Source organism: Nicrophorus vespilloides, unplaced genomic scaffold, assembly GCF_001412225.1.
Source record: "Nicrophorus vespilloides isolate i.1.1-1 unplaced genomic scaffold, Nicve_v1.0, whole genome shotgun sequence".
NCBI classification, from domain to species: domain Eukaryota; kingdom Metazoa; phylum Arthropoda; class Insecta; order Coleoptera; family Silphidae; genus Nicrophorus; species Nicrophorus vespilloides.
In genome coordinates, this window is record NW_017098211.1 from 228,355 (window position 1) to 247,592 (window position 19,238).

Here is a 19,238-nt window from a genome sequence, read left to right on the forward strand (position 1 = left end):
CACGCAACAGACAGGTAAAACACTTTCTCGTTTTCACTTCACTAGGCGATACGCCATTCCATCGCACGGGCCTCCTCCTTACATTTTTTTAAATTTCCATTACAATTCTATTTTCATATTTTTTTCGTTTTTTTTCTCTCTCTTTTTGCGACAATTAGAGAAATCAATTATGCATGTAGGAATTGTCCCGTGCAAAATATCTGCACGCAAATAAGTGCCGGGCAATTTACCATTTCCGTTCACGTCAGCGAAAACGGTGTCGTTACGAAACGACATTTCCAATCGATTCATATCACATCAATTAGAAATTAGTGGCCATTGTGAAGAACTTTTTTTTCGTCTTCGTATTTCTAAGCATGCCGCCGCTGGTCACGTGCCAAATAGGAAAACTATTCAAATTATTGGAGAGCATTCGTAAGGTGTTATGTGCATGGATGATATTCGACTTGAAATTAAAACTCGCAATTTGAATGTTGCTTATGCTCGGCTTTTATTGCCGACAACGAGGTTAATTGTCCTAGTTCCAAACGCGCAGCTTTCAAAAAAAGTATATACCAATGCGAGTAAGCATATGTAATTGAAGTAATATATTTTTTTTAATGAGAGCTGTAATTACTTTATTTTGATCATAAATATTTTAATACTATAAAAGTATTATTTAAATTATATATTATGATATTAAAGGTCGCCGCAAAAGCGAAAATTTTGATATACAGTGGAAACTCACTTAACGAGCACCTCGCATAACGATCATTTCGCTTAACGAGCAAAATATTATAAAAAAGTGATTCCAAAATGGAACGCATTATCGTATATTACTTAACGAGCATCGCTAACGACAAATAATTGTAGAAAAATGACTCCAAAATGGAACGCATTATCGTATATTACATTAGTTTATATGGGGAAAATTGTTTCACTATACGAGTAAAAATCCGGAAATTTTGGAACGGATTACTCGTTAAGCGGATTTATGTAAGCGTAAACATCGCTAGAACTATACGAGTAAAAATCCGGAAATTTTGGAACGGATTATGCTCTTTAAGCGAGATTCCACTGTATTAACATAAACTTCGCCCTGAGATTGTGCAATGTTTAAGGGCGTCGTTATTTTCTTAATTTCGTTTATTATTATTATCCTAAAAATATAACACTTCCATATGTTCTACCTTCTATTGTAGGTGTAGTAGTATTATTTCATTTAGTCCTATCTACCTACAAATATCTTATCAAAATAATTGTTTATTTACCACATTTAAATTTATTATTAGAAATGTTCAGCTAGACCGGGAAGTAAAGTTAGTTAATATTCCATCTACTGAAAATAGACAAAAAAGACAAAGAATTTACCATGTATGCTCAAATACTTTTCGATGTAAAAAAACGAAATTATGTTACAACTTTGTCTCCCGAGTGTTAGGGAGTCTTTCTATAGTTTGTACCACACAATAATACATTTTTAAAAACCTGAAATAAAAATGTTCAACTTGTAAGAAAAACTAAAGTAGATATCACATACTTTATATATATTTGAACTACCACGTTTAAAGCATATATAAGTTATAGAACATTATTTAATTCATAAATTGTTAAATTAAGAATTCAAAAATATTTATCAGTTATTTATATAACAGTTGATTTTTATTCATTGTGTTACTTGATGTGTTACTTAATTCAACTGGTGGTTGTTAGGTTAGTAGTCATTGAAGTGTAAGTTGAATTCATGTCTTTCTTGTTTTTTTTCTAATTATATATGTAATATTGTTGCAATAATTGTTGTTGCAAATGTACTTGAAATCATAAATAAAGCGGATTTTTTTTATTAATAAATAAATTAATATATATTAATAACAATGTATGACTAATGTTAAATTCAGTCTGTAATATTATTTATTGTAATAGAAACTGAACTAGAAATTACATACTTATTACAGATTTATTAAAATCATAAATTGTCAATTAAAAAAAACAGGTAAAACATATTTGATGAAGTCAATTTACTTAATAATACATATTGTAGGTAACATATAATAATGACAACTTCCGGTTCATGTCATTGAACAAAATAAAAAGAATAATCAATTTAATTTAGAAGCCATAATAAATAAATACTTCTTCAAGAATTATTGCCATTGCTATTAATAATAGTCTATACTTAATGGTCAATAATTGTTAGCCATGGGGTTTCAAACGTCTGCTCTCGTTTAAGTAATACTATTAATTAATTTAATGGGGTAGACTTATACTTAATATAAATCACTTTGCAAATTATCCTACTTCTATAAATTTATTACTCACATTATAGCAGTAATAAAAATTGAAATCGAATCCTATGTCTTAAAGTTGTACGTTTTATTCATATTGGTAAGAGTAGATTTATTACTGAATTGACTAAAGTTCAGAGTATAATTTACAAAAAATAAACTTAAGAAATGTATACAAAAGGAAATGCTTGTCATATTTATAAGAATGAAATATTTAATTTTATTAACACTAAGCAAATTGCATCTGCAATCCTTTATATTAAAATTATCACGCAGTATTAATTTAGTAAATTTATCAATAAAAATAATAAAAAATATTTAAAATCAATCCACTAAAAGAATTTGAAGTTTATAAAAAGCAAATATTTCATTTTTACAATTCACCTTCAATAAACTACAATGAACATTGAGGGTAAAACATATTTTTTTTAAATTATATGAAAATAAATTATTTCAGATTAATCAAAGAACTAAAATTAATGGAAATTGTCAAAGCATTCCAACATTATTTATATTCAGTAAATTATAAATAATATTTTAATTTATAAAAATATTACTATAAATATTATTATAAAATATTACATATATTACAATGACCATAATTGCATAAGTAGTTAAAAAAATGGCTATTAAGATTAATACTTTAATAAATTATTAAAAAAGATCATTTCCAATAAAAATAAAAACTAACACTTATAATTTGGTCAAAACGAAACCAGATAAATATTATTTTCTTGATACAAAGATGGAATGTGAATTGTATGAGAAAACATCATTTGATATTATGTTTATATGAACATCATCTAAAACAAATTTGTTAATTAATATGAACCCCCATGACGATCACTCATCATTTTAATTATATATAGTAAGCTATTAAGTTAATTATGTAGCAGCTGTGACGTGTATAACAGACAAAATAAGAATAATTTAAATGCATCAAAGAGATATAGAAAGAAGACCTCAAAATATAATAATCGTTTCGTTTATTTTAAATAAACATAATTAAAAATGTAATTATCCTTATTTAGTTTTTCGAAATGTTACATATAACTATAGTAAAATCGCCTTTTGTAAATGTAAAATTAAATAAGTAATTTTCATTGTTTTTGTTTAATGGTTTCAATAAATAATGATATGATATTGGGGAAAGTATCTTCGGATTTCGAACAGTTTTCATGATCGAATTATGTTCGAGAACTGAAAGTTCTACCATATTTATAAAACAATCCGTATAAGCCTAAAATTTCTTCCAATTTTGTTTGATCCACAAGTTACAATGCATTAATATAAATCAAATACTTTAGAGTTTAAATTTATTTGAATTAATATATAAATAAAACAAATATATTTTCTTATTCTGCATCCTCAAACACCAATGTTTATCTTTTTTAGAATGATAAGTAACAATCAGGCACAATGAAAGAAATGACTTAACTCTAACTTCACTAAATTTAATTCAAAAAAGTAATGGAATACTTTTTTTTTTACATTTTACAAGTTATTTAACTAAAAATACTCAACACAAAAATAAATTAAACTATATAATAATTAAAATATAATAATTTACTGTAAGTGAATCTAATCTCTAATCGCTTTATTCAATCTATATATGAATATATCAGAATAATCCGTTACAATAATTAATTCGTGTCACGCAAACAAAATACATGCCACGGGCATAGTTTAAGAATAAATTGTCTCTTCCATAGAAAACCGGATACTCATAAATATTCCTATTAATTAATGGAAATTTGTATATACTATTGTGTTATTATCTTCTAATATAAAAGCACAAGAGACTCAGATTTTTTTTTATTAAAAAATTAAAAAGAAATTGCATTAAGCTATGATAATTTTATTTATTTTATTTAAGCTCTTAAATTTCTATCATGAATTGAAATTATTTTAATATCAATAATAAGAAAGTAATACTGACATAGTTGTATGTATGGTTTATATTAAATATTATAAAACTTACAAGAACAAATGTATTTTTTTTGATTATCTTGATATTATATTATTATTTTGAATACAAATTAGACTAAAATATAGAAACAAATAAATAATGAACAATCTTTATATCTAACACATTTTTTTCAAATTTGATTTTGTAACAATACAAAAAAATATATACATTGTATCGAAAAAATTAATTTAGTTTTAAATTTATTCAGTAAATGTAATTTATATTTAAACATACGACAAGAAGCGCTAATGTTGATTACGTTTAAATTGTTTTTAACAGTTAGTTTGAATAAATCTGTTTAATTGAAGCGACACACTTAAAGCAATTATCTAAGCCACAAAGAGACTCTAGAGCAACTGTAGAAGGTTTAACCAGCGTAAATACATTCATGCATAAATTGAATTCATCGATATCTTGTTTTTCTCATTACTTCAATGCTACAAATGCGGATTACGAAATGCAAAAGTATACTTATTAATACGTCAAAAGGATTCTTTGTCAGCAAATATTTCACCATTTCATTAGCTGACTATTTACAGCCACGACTCACATGACTAATGATTAAGTAATTATGACTATGATGCAGGTTCAATATGCATATTATTTCCTTATTTAAATCGTTTATTTTTATTTATTCATTTATGTTTAGCCGCTAAGTAAAAGTTGTGCATGTTTTTCTTTCTGTTATAATACTAATTAGGTTTCTTTATTGAATATTATTCATATTTGAATACTCTACAAACTTTAAAAAGGATTATGATAAATCATGCTATTCAAAATGGTAAACAAAATACCTATTTGATTTTTTATAAATAAAATTATTTCTATTTATTCCATATTTCCTTAATAATTATATAACTTTGATAATGACGTTAATAAAAATTAATAAAAACTTTATTTATAAACCCTTAAAAACTAACACAATTAAAACTAGTTCAATCCTCTTGTGCACGTTAAGAAGTCTGGATGTTGATGTGATTTATATCCTCTTTTGATGGGATTTAGCAAATCTAGTGATGATATCTGTAACCCATTCAATATCTTTGGATGACTTGGATATTGAAATTGCTGGCGCAGCCCCTTTGCTAAATGCCATAAGTGCATCATACTGGACGTATAACTTGCTTATACTTGCTCGTGGGTTGATAGTTCAGAACTACGACCAAGCAACCAATTTTTTTGAACCTGATGTAGAGTTCATCACGTTTCTTCTTAATATGCTCCTTCCTCCGAAGCTTAATGTCAAGGGTCATACCAAGATATTTTGATGTATTGCCATATTGTTTATGTAGTGCCATTGATAAAGATTAGTTGATGTGCAATCCTCTTGTTTGTTAATATCTATATTGATTCGTCACTTTTATCCAGATAGCATATTTTTTTAGAGCTGATTGCAATTTTCCAATGGAATTTTGAGGGGCTGCGAGACACGCATTGGCCCACCTTTTGAACATGGGGCATTATTATAATTTTCTAGGAAATGTCCAGGAAAGAGGAATTACCCTTTAATTTGTTTCTTATGTCAAAGGATGAATCTTGATAGGTTTGGTGGAAGACGACGCTCGTGTAATCAGCCATTTCTGGATGTTTTTCCTGAATCGCTGTCTTTAACTCTTTGAGGGGTGGTGAAACAAGCATTGTACCACCTATTACACATGCCTAGTGTGGCATTACTAACAATTTCTAGAATTTCAAAGGAATTTGTCTGATTCAGTTGTAGAAATTTATTGGATTTAGAAATTTCCCCTCAAAAAGTTAAATTACATTGAATTTATTTTGATGTGAAAATAATATGTTTGTAGGAAATTTTTATTATTTTAAAAACTTATTTTTTTTATTTATTCATTTACATCAAAATCTCATTAAGAAATTAAGATTTGCATCATATGAATTGAAATAATTATTACTTATATATCAATTATTTAACTATATGAACTAACGGGTTCAATAATAAATACTATCTTTCTTTCGTTCTGAATTTCCTTCGGTAAAAAAATAATTATTTTTTTCTTTTTTCATAATAAATAGTAGATAAATAAATGTATTTGAATTTGTTAGGATTTCCTAAAAGTGTTATTATATTTTTAATTTGTTCTAATAATTAAACTGGTTTTCTCTTTTTTGTTAATCCATTATATACGGTTTAACTGTCCAAATAAAAAATTATGACTACAAAAAATATTTTTTTATTCATGAATTATATTTTTTTCATACATTCAAGTCTATTTTTATCTGTATTTAGATTCTGAAAGTGCGGTTTCAAACAGTCCGGAATATTGGCGGAACCGATTACTCTCTCTAGACGAGGTATTGCTTATTATATAAATCTACTAGAAACACGTTATTTAGAATTAATTAATTAAAATATCGTTTGTAAAGACATTTTTATATTGTTTTTAATTAATTACATTTTAATTAAGTCTCCATTTTATATGAAGTGCATTAAATGAAACATCCAATTGTTGCTTATAAATATTAAATTATGCATTATCTTTGATTATGTAAGGCTTAAGAAAATTCCTCTGAACTGCATTCAATCTACATATAATTTGCAGAGATTATAATTCTTCTGTAGCATTCAGATACCGTTATATAATGCGAAAGTCATGAATATTTGTTAGCTTTACAGATACAAAATAAAACAAATCCGTTTGTTATAGGAATTACATCGCAATTTACATATTAAAATAAAATCTAAATCTTTTATAAAATGTAATATATAACATATTTTAAAGAATTAATTTTATTCTCCTTGTTATTTCGTACTGTAAGAATTTTGTCTCATGTGAGATAGATGGCCGGAAAATAAAGGGAAAAAAAAATTGACGATTGTTTATGCGGAGTTGTTGCATTTAACATTGATCGCTAAACAATAACACTACTTCCTAATTCAGGATTATTTTTACTAAAAAATAAAACGTTTTAATGTCATTTCAGCACTCTTTTATATATTTGAATTTTTTTCGACAAGAACTTCCATTTCGTAGTTATTTTCTTTGTCTTCAAGATTTTATAAATCTTCCTTTCAAAACCCATGTTTCTTAGACATTTATGAAACATATTCATTGAGTCATAACTTAATTTCTAATATCTTGGATGTTATTTTCTTCTTCTAGTTACTAGAAGTTGTACTAGAAACTTGTACAACTTTTGGCCAAGACCTTTTAATGTTCTCGGAAACCTGCTGAATTTGTTATTAGACATTTTCCAAACATATTGATTGAGCCATAACTTAATTTCTAATTTCTTGAACGATATTTTCTTCTTCTAGTCACTAGAAGTTGTACTAGAATCTACTACAACTTCTGTCCAAGAACTATGAAAGTTTTCGGAAAAATGTTGACTTCCTTATTATAGGTAACGTTAATCAAGGTACTTAATCTACTTATTTAATCCTAAATATGACAATAATTTCAAAAATCAGGAAGAACAAATTTTACATTTAAATAAATATCTTTTACTTCGATTTCTATATATCTCAAAAATTTTGTTTTAGAAAAACCACGAATAATTTTAATTCAAATTACAATAGTCAGATAGTTTTGAATTGTTTTGCTTACGTGACATTCACAGTTAAGAAAGATCTCTTTACTCTTGACCTTAAAAGAAAACTGCATAGTTGCCTTTGTACACCGCCTTTTGCCTTTTTTCATTGCGTAATTTAGAAGACTGAAAGCAACGAGTCCTGTATACATTCCGTAATTGTAAGAAAAAAAAAACCACATGCATAAACCCAATTTGAATCCTTGACCGAAATAGTTGCATTATACAACATGCCTAGATGATGATAAAATTCTCATTACTTATTAGCTTTTGTTAAAGTTGAGTTTAGTAATCTATTTTAAATTTCAACTTATAAATAATATAGTCTCAATATTCGACTAAATACCTAATAAATTTTGTTTTCTAAATCAGCGGTTTCCAACCTTTATGCTACTACGCTTCCCGATTTTTTTTTCCGCGCCTCCCTTACCTTATATTGTTTTAACAGATTAAATAATATAGACACGTTTTATTTATTTCAAGATATTATGGTATAAAAATTAATTTATTAAAAATTTTGGCGCTTCCCCTGGCAATAGTCCGCGCCTCCCAGTTTGGAAACCGCTGTTCTAAATTGAAATTGAAAGTAGATGTTACTCTAATTGATATACAAAATATCTTCAATCACTCACATCTCAAAAAAGGTCAATAAAAAAATGTAAATGAAGATATTTCATTCTTCATTGTTTCAGGTTTTACTCAGGAGTTGCAAGGAGAAAAGCAAAATATTAAATTAAATATAATATTTATAAAATATAAATTTCTGTATCTAATAACGTTTTACAAAAAATTTAAACTCGCTTTTCGAAATATATAAATTTATCCAAAAATAGAGTTTTAAAAACTAACAAAGCTTATTATTTTGATATACTTTAATAATATTTATTGAAATTGTCATACATAAATAAATTAAAACGTAAAGCGGCTTTCTATCCTATATACTTTATTTGAAATTACTTACATATTAAATCATTTTGTAATTTAATATATAATATATTTGTCAAAAATACTAGTTTCTATTAATTTTTTCAAAGTATATGACCTACACAAAACTATCATTATATAACTTTCAATTTTAAGCATTAATAATTTTTATTTAATGACGTTAAGATGACAGCTTGCACTCTAATCGTTAATCCTGAGGTCGATAAACTTGAGGCAAGTACTTTATTTAGAATTACGGCGATTTAAAATTATCTTCCAAATTGACTGTATTACAGTGCTGCTAATTTTCCTTTCCATTCGCATTCGCCGCCTTCGCTCGACTCAATTGTATAAACATGCTAAATATGTGACTCGTAAACTTCGTTATTTCCATTATTATCAAATCGAAAATAACAGAACTGTAAACTGATGCACATAAAATATAACAATTTTATGCATTTATTTTTATTCCAAAATATTTCATTATTCCTATTTTTTTCATATATGCATAAATAATATTAATAGTACATATAACGTGTACAAATGTGTTTAAGATTAATAGAATTAAAAAAAATGCGCCATATTAATAAATTATATGTAAAACGGATTTAATATTATTTTAAACTTAGTATATAAGGTTTTATAAAAAAAACTAATTTAAGTATTTCCTTATATTATTAACTCTTTGACCTTTAAATCTGAAGTAGTTTGAAAAAAAATATCGATTGGAATGCTGAATAAAATTAAAAAGTTTAAAACCGATTAAGATTAGAGAGAAAATACATCCAAAAAAGTCCAAAAGAAAGCTGCTGCATTGCATAGCCTAAACACGGGTTTAATCAACACCAACGACTTGCCAGAAAAGGAATTATAATATGTATACGTTAGAAATAAAAGTTAAAAGTTTATTTGAAAATTAATATAATTTTAATCCATAATAAAATTACATTATATATTTATAATAAAATTCTATTTAATTTTTGATTTTTCATAATATTTGAATTCAAGATTAAACAACAACACAAGATCACCAATACCCCAAATAGTCTGACTTCGATCAGTCCGGCCGGCATCACTATAGTATCTAAAATTATTGAGTTTTCTTGTCTATCTTGTCAAGTCTCTTTTTGTGCGTTTTATTTTTAAGCGTTATTCTATTAGTCCGATTTTCTATAGTTTGTTACATTGGCGGACTATTACCCGGACATTGCGGTTTTTACTATGTAAAATGTTGTGTTTTATATTATATATTTTACTATGTATAAAATAATATGTAGTAATTTCTGTCTAGAAATTAAAAAAAAATAATTGAAGTACTTTTTGTATAGTTGAATCTATAGTTGGATAGGTGAATCTATAGCAGGGTTTCCCAAACTATGTGTTCCGCGTAATTACTAAATAAATGTTTTCTCATTTTGTTTAAAATTTTGTTGATAATGTGTTATTACTTATCCTACAATAAAAATAACGTGTTCCACGAAAGTTTCAGGATTTAGGAAGTATTCCGTTGAACGAAAAATTTGGGAAACTCTGATCTATAGTTATTTACTATGAAATCTTTTCCTAATAGTGGCAAAAAAGACTTGTAAAAATATATATCAAGGATAATAGATAGGACTTATAATAAAAAAAACTAACAAGAAACTAATTTGTATATTTTGTTTCTAACTGTTTGTAACTTAAATAGTTTATTTGAAGCTCAAATTAACTAATATAATGTAAAAGAAGGATTTAGAAACAAAATACTTAGATTTAAATGAAAAGCAATAATTATTTTTGAAAGTTATTCCGTTGAAACTAAATCGAAATAATATAATGATTCAAAGGAACCAGTAACACTTAATATATATATATAATTGGGGAATGGTTTCCTATGGCGAGATCCGGCCTCAAAATGAGAGATACTTATATTGAGTAGTCTGGATGTTATGGCTGAATGCCTAAAGTGATTCGCTGATGGAACTTTGAAAGCAACTCTTTCACCACTCAAGCGTGTATATATATACATATATATGTATATATATCTCGAATCTTATATAAACGTTATATTAATGTTGGAAAGCAGTAATAAAATAAATTCCAATAGGTGATTTTAAAAGACAATACATTATTATTTATATAAAGAGATTTTACTAAAATATTAAGAATATGCATATGTCAAAAAGAAAAGTATCAATTTTCTACAATGTCTCCTTTTCAAACTTTCCATTCTTTTAGTAAGTCATGTCTTTTGCAAACTCGCATTTACAGTTATTAAATAATTCGATAGAATTTAGTAGAAACTTAGCGTATGAATCATAGTCACAATGTTCATTATTCTCATAGCATTTAATAACGATAAACCAAATCAATAGTTATGTTGTATACAGATTTAAATAATTAGAGTTTTTCCACATATAAACTTTTTATATATGAATATACAGATCGATTTATCGGTTTAAAAATTTTAAAAGAAATTCAGCAAAATATATTCTAAAAAATTTGTTCACAAAATTATTCTCCTTTTGTGCTGTTTATTTCATGCGGTTTAAAGTTCTTGATCCGGTTTCAAACAGTGCGGGACTTATTACCCGCACTATGCGAAGTATTGCTGTACTCCAAGGCAAAAACTCTTTGGTCAAAATCAATAAATATTGTAAATAAATTAAATAGCTCATAATAAATATTTGAGTTGAAATACCCTAATTATAAGAAATTAATTGAAAATATTATATCACTATTTTGTAAATTTTAAATATAAGATTTAATGATAGTAATAGCAATAGTAATAAGCAATGGTTAGTTAAGTTTGAAATAGACTTTGTGATATTGTAAAGTAATTCAAGCAAGTAAACTTAATGTTTAATAATTTTAATGGCTAACGAAATGACGGCTGTCATCTTGTTTCAAAGCGAGAAACTGTTGAAATACTTTTAGCAATTGAGTGCAGCAGTTTATATAATAATATATAATAAAAAGAATATTTAGTTTTCATACTTATTAACAATAATAATAATAATAATTATTATTATTCTATAAATTACTTATGCGATAAGTTGTTGAGGCGGTAAACTGTCGTGGTGGTGAATTGTCATGGCGGTGAATTTTCGGATCCCATAAATCATATTAACAACTAAGGAGAAATATTCATAAATATCGATCTACAGTTGAGTCTGGAGAAACTTATAATTTAACGTTATGTTAAGTCTAATGACTATTTAGATTGAAAAATTAACCATTCATAATTGCAAACAGGCTCAAAATCTATGAAAGTAAAGAATAGTAAAGAAACTTCATTTAAAGAAAATTCATTAATTTTTATTAGAAAAACAACTAGATTTATAATTTATTTTTTATTGTTCGTTCCACCACTTTTAGTTGACATAAAATACTATTTAATATTTTCGTTTAGTTACAAATGTTGATGATTTTTAATTATTGACATAACCAGCAATTAAATTAACTAATAAAGCCTAATATAGTTTATTTAATTAAAAAAACATATATGAACAATTTCTCCTTTAATAGATACAGAAATACCTCGCATAGTCCGCATAATCGGTTCCGGAATGTTTGTAACCGGACTAATCGAGGAAATATATACAAAAAATGATAAATTTTAATCGCACAAAAACTTTGTGAAGAAAAAAATAATTATTTTTATTCAGCTTATTTCTTTTAATTTGAAATTTTCTAAATGTACCAAAGTGAATCCGGACTGATTGAAGATGCACTATGCGAGGTATATATATAACTATGCATGTTTCATCTAAAATTGATATTTTAATTTTCAAATTTTGATCTTTTTCAATTATTGTTATAACATAGATTAGTTTCCTTTTATAATCTATTATGTACAGAAATATAAAAAAGTTTAATATTATATATTTTTTGAAGAATAGTGTCACGATCTTTTCTAAACTAGATTTGTAAATGAAAAAAGTATTAAAAATTGAAATAAAACTTATTTCAATCGATCAACTTTGCTCAACTTCGCAGTTTGTTATTTTTAATATAAATAATACCAATAATATTACGCAAAAAAAGTCAACAGCCATAAAGAGACTACAAACGGGTGATTGCAGGTCTATAAATAGAAAGTAATTCGTGCTGTTATTTGTTATTACGTGCATCGAGCGGTGATAACGCCTTATCCTATTCATTTCGAATTACTCACATCGAGATGCAAATTTATAAGTATATCCCAGCTTCGGTAGGTCCTTAACACAAGCTTTGTATTGGTAATTCCTTGTCAAAGAGGATACACCAACACCTTCCGGATTGACACTTAGACACGAAGAAGAGGACTAGGAGGACGCGGCCCACCTTCGCGAAGGAATGCAACTGCTGCGAAAGGCCAATGAAATTTTTGCATGGCTCGCACGATATTAAATTGAAAAAAAAATATATAGAAGTTGCAGTAATAATAATGACTAAAAAATTGCTGCGCTCCTATTTTTTAATTTCAAATTCAACTGCAATTACAATAATGCACACTTTTTCTAGCTGACACAGTAATTTCGATAATTCACTAGGTCTGCACTTGTTGTTCCTTAGCAAAAAAAAAACTTTACCGCACTATATCATTGACACTCTTCTTTTTTCTCTTCATTTGTTTCTTTCCGGTTTCGTCGAATTGTCTTTTTTCGTTAACATTAATGCGAACAAAATATTCAAAAAATAAATTTTTAAAATTTAAATGTCCGTGCGTTTAATTGTAAACTTTGTTTTTGATCGGGAGCTTCAATTAAACCGCGCGTTCGGCAGTGTAAACTCGGCCGTGTTTCCTCACTGACTGAGTGTAATAAATATGGGGAATGGTTTCGTCTGCTGTCGGTTTGCTGCTGTGTGTTTGCTTGCTTGAGTGGAGGTGATCCAAACTGGAATTCGAACTTAATCATATGTACGTACTTGGGACTGTGTGGTATGTGTGCGTACGTGTGCGTGTGTGTTTATATATGTATTAATACGACATACATAAATACACACACATACATACATAGATATATAGACACACAAGATCCCGCTCTCTCATCACGCATCGCCATCACCGCAGATGATTGTGATGATGATGAAGATGATGACAAACAGACGCATTCCACTGCCACAAATTACACGTTTTTAACAACAAAAAGTGCATCGACATTCATACCTTCGCGTGAAATACTACATTTTACATACATATATGAAAATTATTATTAATAATTTGTGTTACAGTGACCTTCAAATTTGGATACAATTCGTTGTAGGAAACAGTTCGAATTACGAGGGTATAAATTAATGTTCATTTTAACAATATTCACATTCAATTTTTTTTAGGATAATACTATAGAAATTAGTTGCATAAATAATTAAACATATTAATTCCAATATTAGAAAATAATATTATTTTATTTCTGAATTTATTTCTAACCAGAGTATCCAAACTTACAAATATTTTCTTTTACCGGTAAATAATTGAAGTAAAAACCGTAAACATATTAATTGAAAATTTTCTTTGATGTAATTAGCAATAACCTATTAAGTTTTAATCATATTTAAGTAAATTAACAAGAAAAAAACAATAAACGTAATAAACAATATATATTCTAAATTAGCAAAGCAAAATTTATTCAAAGATCTCTTTAATATTTAACAATAATATTAAGTTACAATACATTATTTCAAAGAGAGATTAACAAAACAATAATCAATTATTAATATAATGACCTCGCTAGGCATAACATTTTTTTTCTATATACAGATTTAGTACTTTCTGACAATTTTCAATAAGATTGGTTCAATTTGTCAGCTCAATGGTCTACTACAATCTCTATTTTATGGTCTGTTGCTTTGATTTAATGTCAGCTATACCCCATTTTCATACGATTCATTTGAGACATTCATCTTTTCAGTTTCGCATTCATCACGTCACATATTTAATCGTTCAATGAGAGAAAACTATAATTTTTTGATGGTGGCAAATTAATTCAATTCAAATAATAATCCAAATTCCAAGTGACATGGTACACGAATTATGCTACATTTTTTCCTAATTTTGACACACTTATCCCAAGATATCCTACAAGATTCTGCAAAAATTGGACATCTTAAAAGTTTGTGCTTCACTTTTTTTTACATATGAAGATAGTCCCAGAATTACTTGACCTAACAAAGAAAACACAAAAATGTCAAAAATATCTTTATATCTCAACATGCGACTAATAGCCGAATGGTTAAGTCGCCCTACTCACGAGCTAGTGGGCGCAGGTTAAAATCCTGGTCAAGCCAGGGCCTTTGTGAGCCCTCTCGGTGCTTGCAGCAATAGGGCCATTGTTCATCACAGATGGACAGTTAAGTGAATGAGGTTCAGCATATGGACTTTCAGCCAAGTCGAAGGACAATGACAGTGTTAAGGATATCAGCAGATTCACAGTGAAAGGAAATAGTGGAATCGCAGAGCATCAATATACTACTGAAGTTTACCTACAAGACGACAGCCAACCTACAAATTAAAAATCAGCATAATAGTAACTATCTACCGGGAAAGATTACCAACCTAATGTCAACCGCGATCTTAAAATGTTCACATTGATGAATAGATTGTGAATAAAATTACTCGACATTAAAAAATATATCTCAACATAAAGTATTGTATCACATAATGATGACCAATTTTTTCCATGTTTACAAATTAACTGAGAGCGTTCACTATTTATGGCTGTCAAACAAATACTAAACAACGTAGCGTCTTCAAACTTTAGCTAAGAATGATTGCTATTTTTGACCATAGTAGTTTTTTCAAACAAAAACCGCTATTTATACGTGAGATCGGATACTTCTGGGACTGCCCTCGCAAATGACAAGTCTTCAATAATATTTTAATAGGTAACATCGGCATTAAGTATTGTATAGTCAGCTGTACCCACTTCAGAAATGTTATGTTTATTTTGTGTTTTTACCTAAAATGTATGGTATTTCGGTAATTATATCTATATTTGACCCAAATAAAAACTTGTTTAGGCCCCTCAAAAAGTACAACTAACGGATGTCTAGAGCCCATGACTTTCCTAATATAGTCCTCCGAGAACCGACACTCCACGCCCCGTCATCATTATTTGTGAGTGTAATTTAGGGCTTCATGATTTTCTGTATTTTCAATAAAGATTGCCTGATGCCATCAAATTTGTCTGCGTAGTCCGAGTAATTTAAGGACCCAAATAATATTTTTAAGGATGACAAAGATTTGAAGTTCCGACACTGGTGGTGTCTCTACAGAACTAACCTCAAAGCTAAAAAAAATGACGGTTCCTTGAAACGAAGATTCTATGACTGCGCTACCACAGTAGCCAAGTATATAATTTTGCACAAGCGCTAAGCTTCCTGTGTAAAGAATCAATTGTTTGTATTTATTTGTTATCAAAAAGACAAAAAATACAGAATTTATTTATAATTGAACGTTCATACAATAAATGCGTGGATATCACTGATCGCTGGAATGTGAATTTTCTTTCATTTCATCCGGAATCCGTTAGTTCAGAGTTGTGATTCATAAAAATTACCACAATATGATATTTGTTTTAAGACAAACCTGTTTTGGACATTTTTTTTATTAATTAAAAAAAACAAATAGATATATATTTTTTTATTTTCTAGTATTTCTTACATGATTTGTTTGAGTTTTAAAATCTAGTTTTACTAAATTTTTGCTTAATAACCTCTTGATGTTCGAAGTCTATAATTACACATTTTATTACCTTCTATATATGAAACTTCTTTGAACATTTATAACATTTAAATCAAATTTGTTACATTTAGAAAAAAATTGAACTAGTAATGCGTAACAAGATATTATTTTTTAAGAATCATAGCGAAGACCTGTATCTAATTTTCTATAAAAAAAATATTCTTAAATTGATAAAGAAATAATCTAATTAACAATTTTTTTAAAGCTTATCTTAGTTTATATCTTCTAAGTTTACTTTACTTTTTGCTTTATTGTCTAATTAGTAAGATTGATACAACACGTATAATGAATTTCATAATTTATTTTAATTTATTGAATTTATATCCAAATACTTATATATAAATTAACGCTTTAATTTTATCTGAATAACAATTTCTCAAAAATATGCCGGTATTTCATAATATTAAATTTGTGTGTGCACATGGGATTTACACAATTTAGTTTATTGGTTGATTACAGAGTTTAAATACATAACTAAAAATAAATAGAGTGCAAATTCAGTTATAGAACATATTTCAATTATACATTAACAGAATTGTTGAAAACTGAAATCCTTTAGCTCACAAGAAATAATGTAAAATGGATAATCAGTTAACAAGACAGATTATTGAAATAATAACTTTAATCACAGTATTTCGTACATTACATTATATAAAATAACAATGGAAATACATACAATCTTAAAGAATAATAAGCATAGCAAAACGATAAAATATAGATTTACACAAATGAATTGAAATATAATTCTAGGAAAACAGCAAAACTCTGCATAGGACTAATCGAGGAACTAAATAAAATAGAAATGAACCGCACAAACCGCACAAAAAGAGACTTTTTTATAAAGGTTTTTTTTTATTAAGGTTTAAAACCTTTATTTTTATTTTACTCTATTAAAATTTAGTTTGTTCTGAAATGTTCAAACTGGTCTGATCGAAACCGTACTATGCGAGTAATTGCTGTATTTAAAAAGACATTTGTGAAATGAACTCCACAGTTATATTAACATATAATAAAATTAAATTAAAAAGAAATATCCAGTATTTGGAAAAAATCGACGTGAGACATTAATCATCCGGAAAATAATTTATTCTCAATTTCACATTATTTCGCTGGAAGTAATGAAGAACCTCATTGCAACAAGCGGTGTGCCACAAAAGCCACTTTTACCGAATTTCTTTTTTTTCTCTTCATTCTTTCATTCCCTTGCGCTTTTACTTTTCATCCGAAATCTCTTCTTGGTAGGAGACACAATCATAATTTACGTACGAAAAAGAAAACATCGGACTAACCTAACCTTAATTTTCTTGAGAATGGAAACTCGAAATGGTTGGGTTTCTCAATATTTTTTTTGTGAGTTGGCTTCAGCGAAAAACGCTCGACGATCGATTCGCAATTGCAATTAATTCGAACGTCGTCCATTGGCACATCGAGCGACTGGCCAAGGCCTTACATTTCCAGCTTTTATCTACTGATTCTATATTTGCGTTGTTTTCACATAACGACGCAATCGGTCACCGATAATAAGTAATGTAAACTCTGTGAACTACATCACATTTGTGTTAAATACTACTTTCCGTACTCTACGCTTACCCAATATTGTATTTGTACAAAGTCTAGATTAAATTCGCCTTTGTATTCTATAAGTTACGTTAATTACTATTTCAGGGTATTTAACTTAACATACATCTAATATGTAGTAGGGAAAACCCTATGCATTTTACTACATATTAATAATATTTCTCTGAAACGTAATAAATGTGCTACATAATATTCAGACTTAATAAGATATAATATAATATTACAGTCAGCGCTCGGTTAACGTACAAAATACTGCAAAAATTGCACTAACAAACGTACATTAACGAACGTGAAAAATATGCATACTAACGAACATTATACATTGTTATATCACTAAAGAAGTTGTCTATACATTTTATAGTAAGACTCTGGGTTAAAATTATGTTCTGTTAGTGAGTACTCACTATATATTTCACTCCTATTTCTAAGCGAGTATGTCGATGATCTGAGATAATTTGCAATATGGAAATTATTTTTCTAAAACTCCCAGAGCGTAAAGTTAGAGCAGGAGTTGACAACTTTTTTGGAGTGAAGAATAAATTTTATTATATCTATTGTATACTAAATTAGGAAGCCAATGAATAGTTTATTAATAAAGAGAACCGCATGAAACTTATGAGCCGCGGGTTGCCGACCTCTGACTTAGCATATAGAGCAGGCATGGCCAACCCGCGGCCAAATTGAAGATTTTTTTTTGCGGTCCACTTAAAGTTTTCAACTTTCAATATTTGGGTTGAGCACCCCTGATATAGATAATACTAATGATATAAGGTACATTAATATATTTCGAAAAAAATCTGTAAACCAATTCTTCTCGTAATCTCGTAAAACAAAGATGATCTCTTATAATATCTAGAAATTAGTGATATTAATAGTATTATTAGTCAATTACCTACTTAAATTATCATTGTAATGGTTGTGATTTTAAGAATAAGTTTAATTTTATATTTATTTATCATTTTTAGTATTCAAATACACAAATTTGTATGTTTTAAAAATCACACCTTTTTTTGCGACAGAATATTTTATTTGGAAGTGTTAGTTTATATTTTATTATTACGCTCTTAATTGTATGTATTAACTAATTTAATCATATTTTGCGTTTAATATTGATATTTATAAAAACTAATTAATAATTCAATAATTAGTAATATTCTTTTTATTTTTGATTAAATTTGGAAATATAAATTTTTATTTTTGATTAAATTTGGAAAAATGGGCATTAATGTGCATATAACATATTAAAAGTTAAAAA

At 27.5% G+C, this 19,238-nt stretch overlaps 1 protein-coding gene across 1 annotated transcript in view; it reads right to left on the minus strand.

Moving 5' to 3' along the window:
- The window catches only part of LOC108561925, a 74,651-nt gene extending 61,168 nt beyond the window's left edge, over nucleotides 1–13,483 (minus strand). The window contains exon 1 of the mRNA XM_017920074.1: nucleotides 12,857–13,483. The gene's annotated coding sequence lies outside the window, so the exon portion shown is untranslated. The remainder of the gene's footprint in view (nucleotides 1–12,856) is intronic.
- Between the last annotated feature and the right edge of the window lie 5,755 nt (nucleotides 13,484–19,238).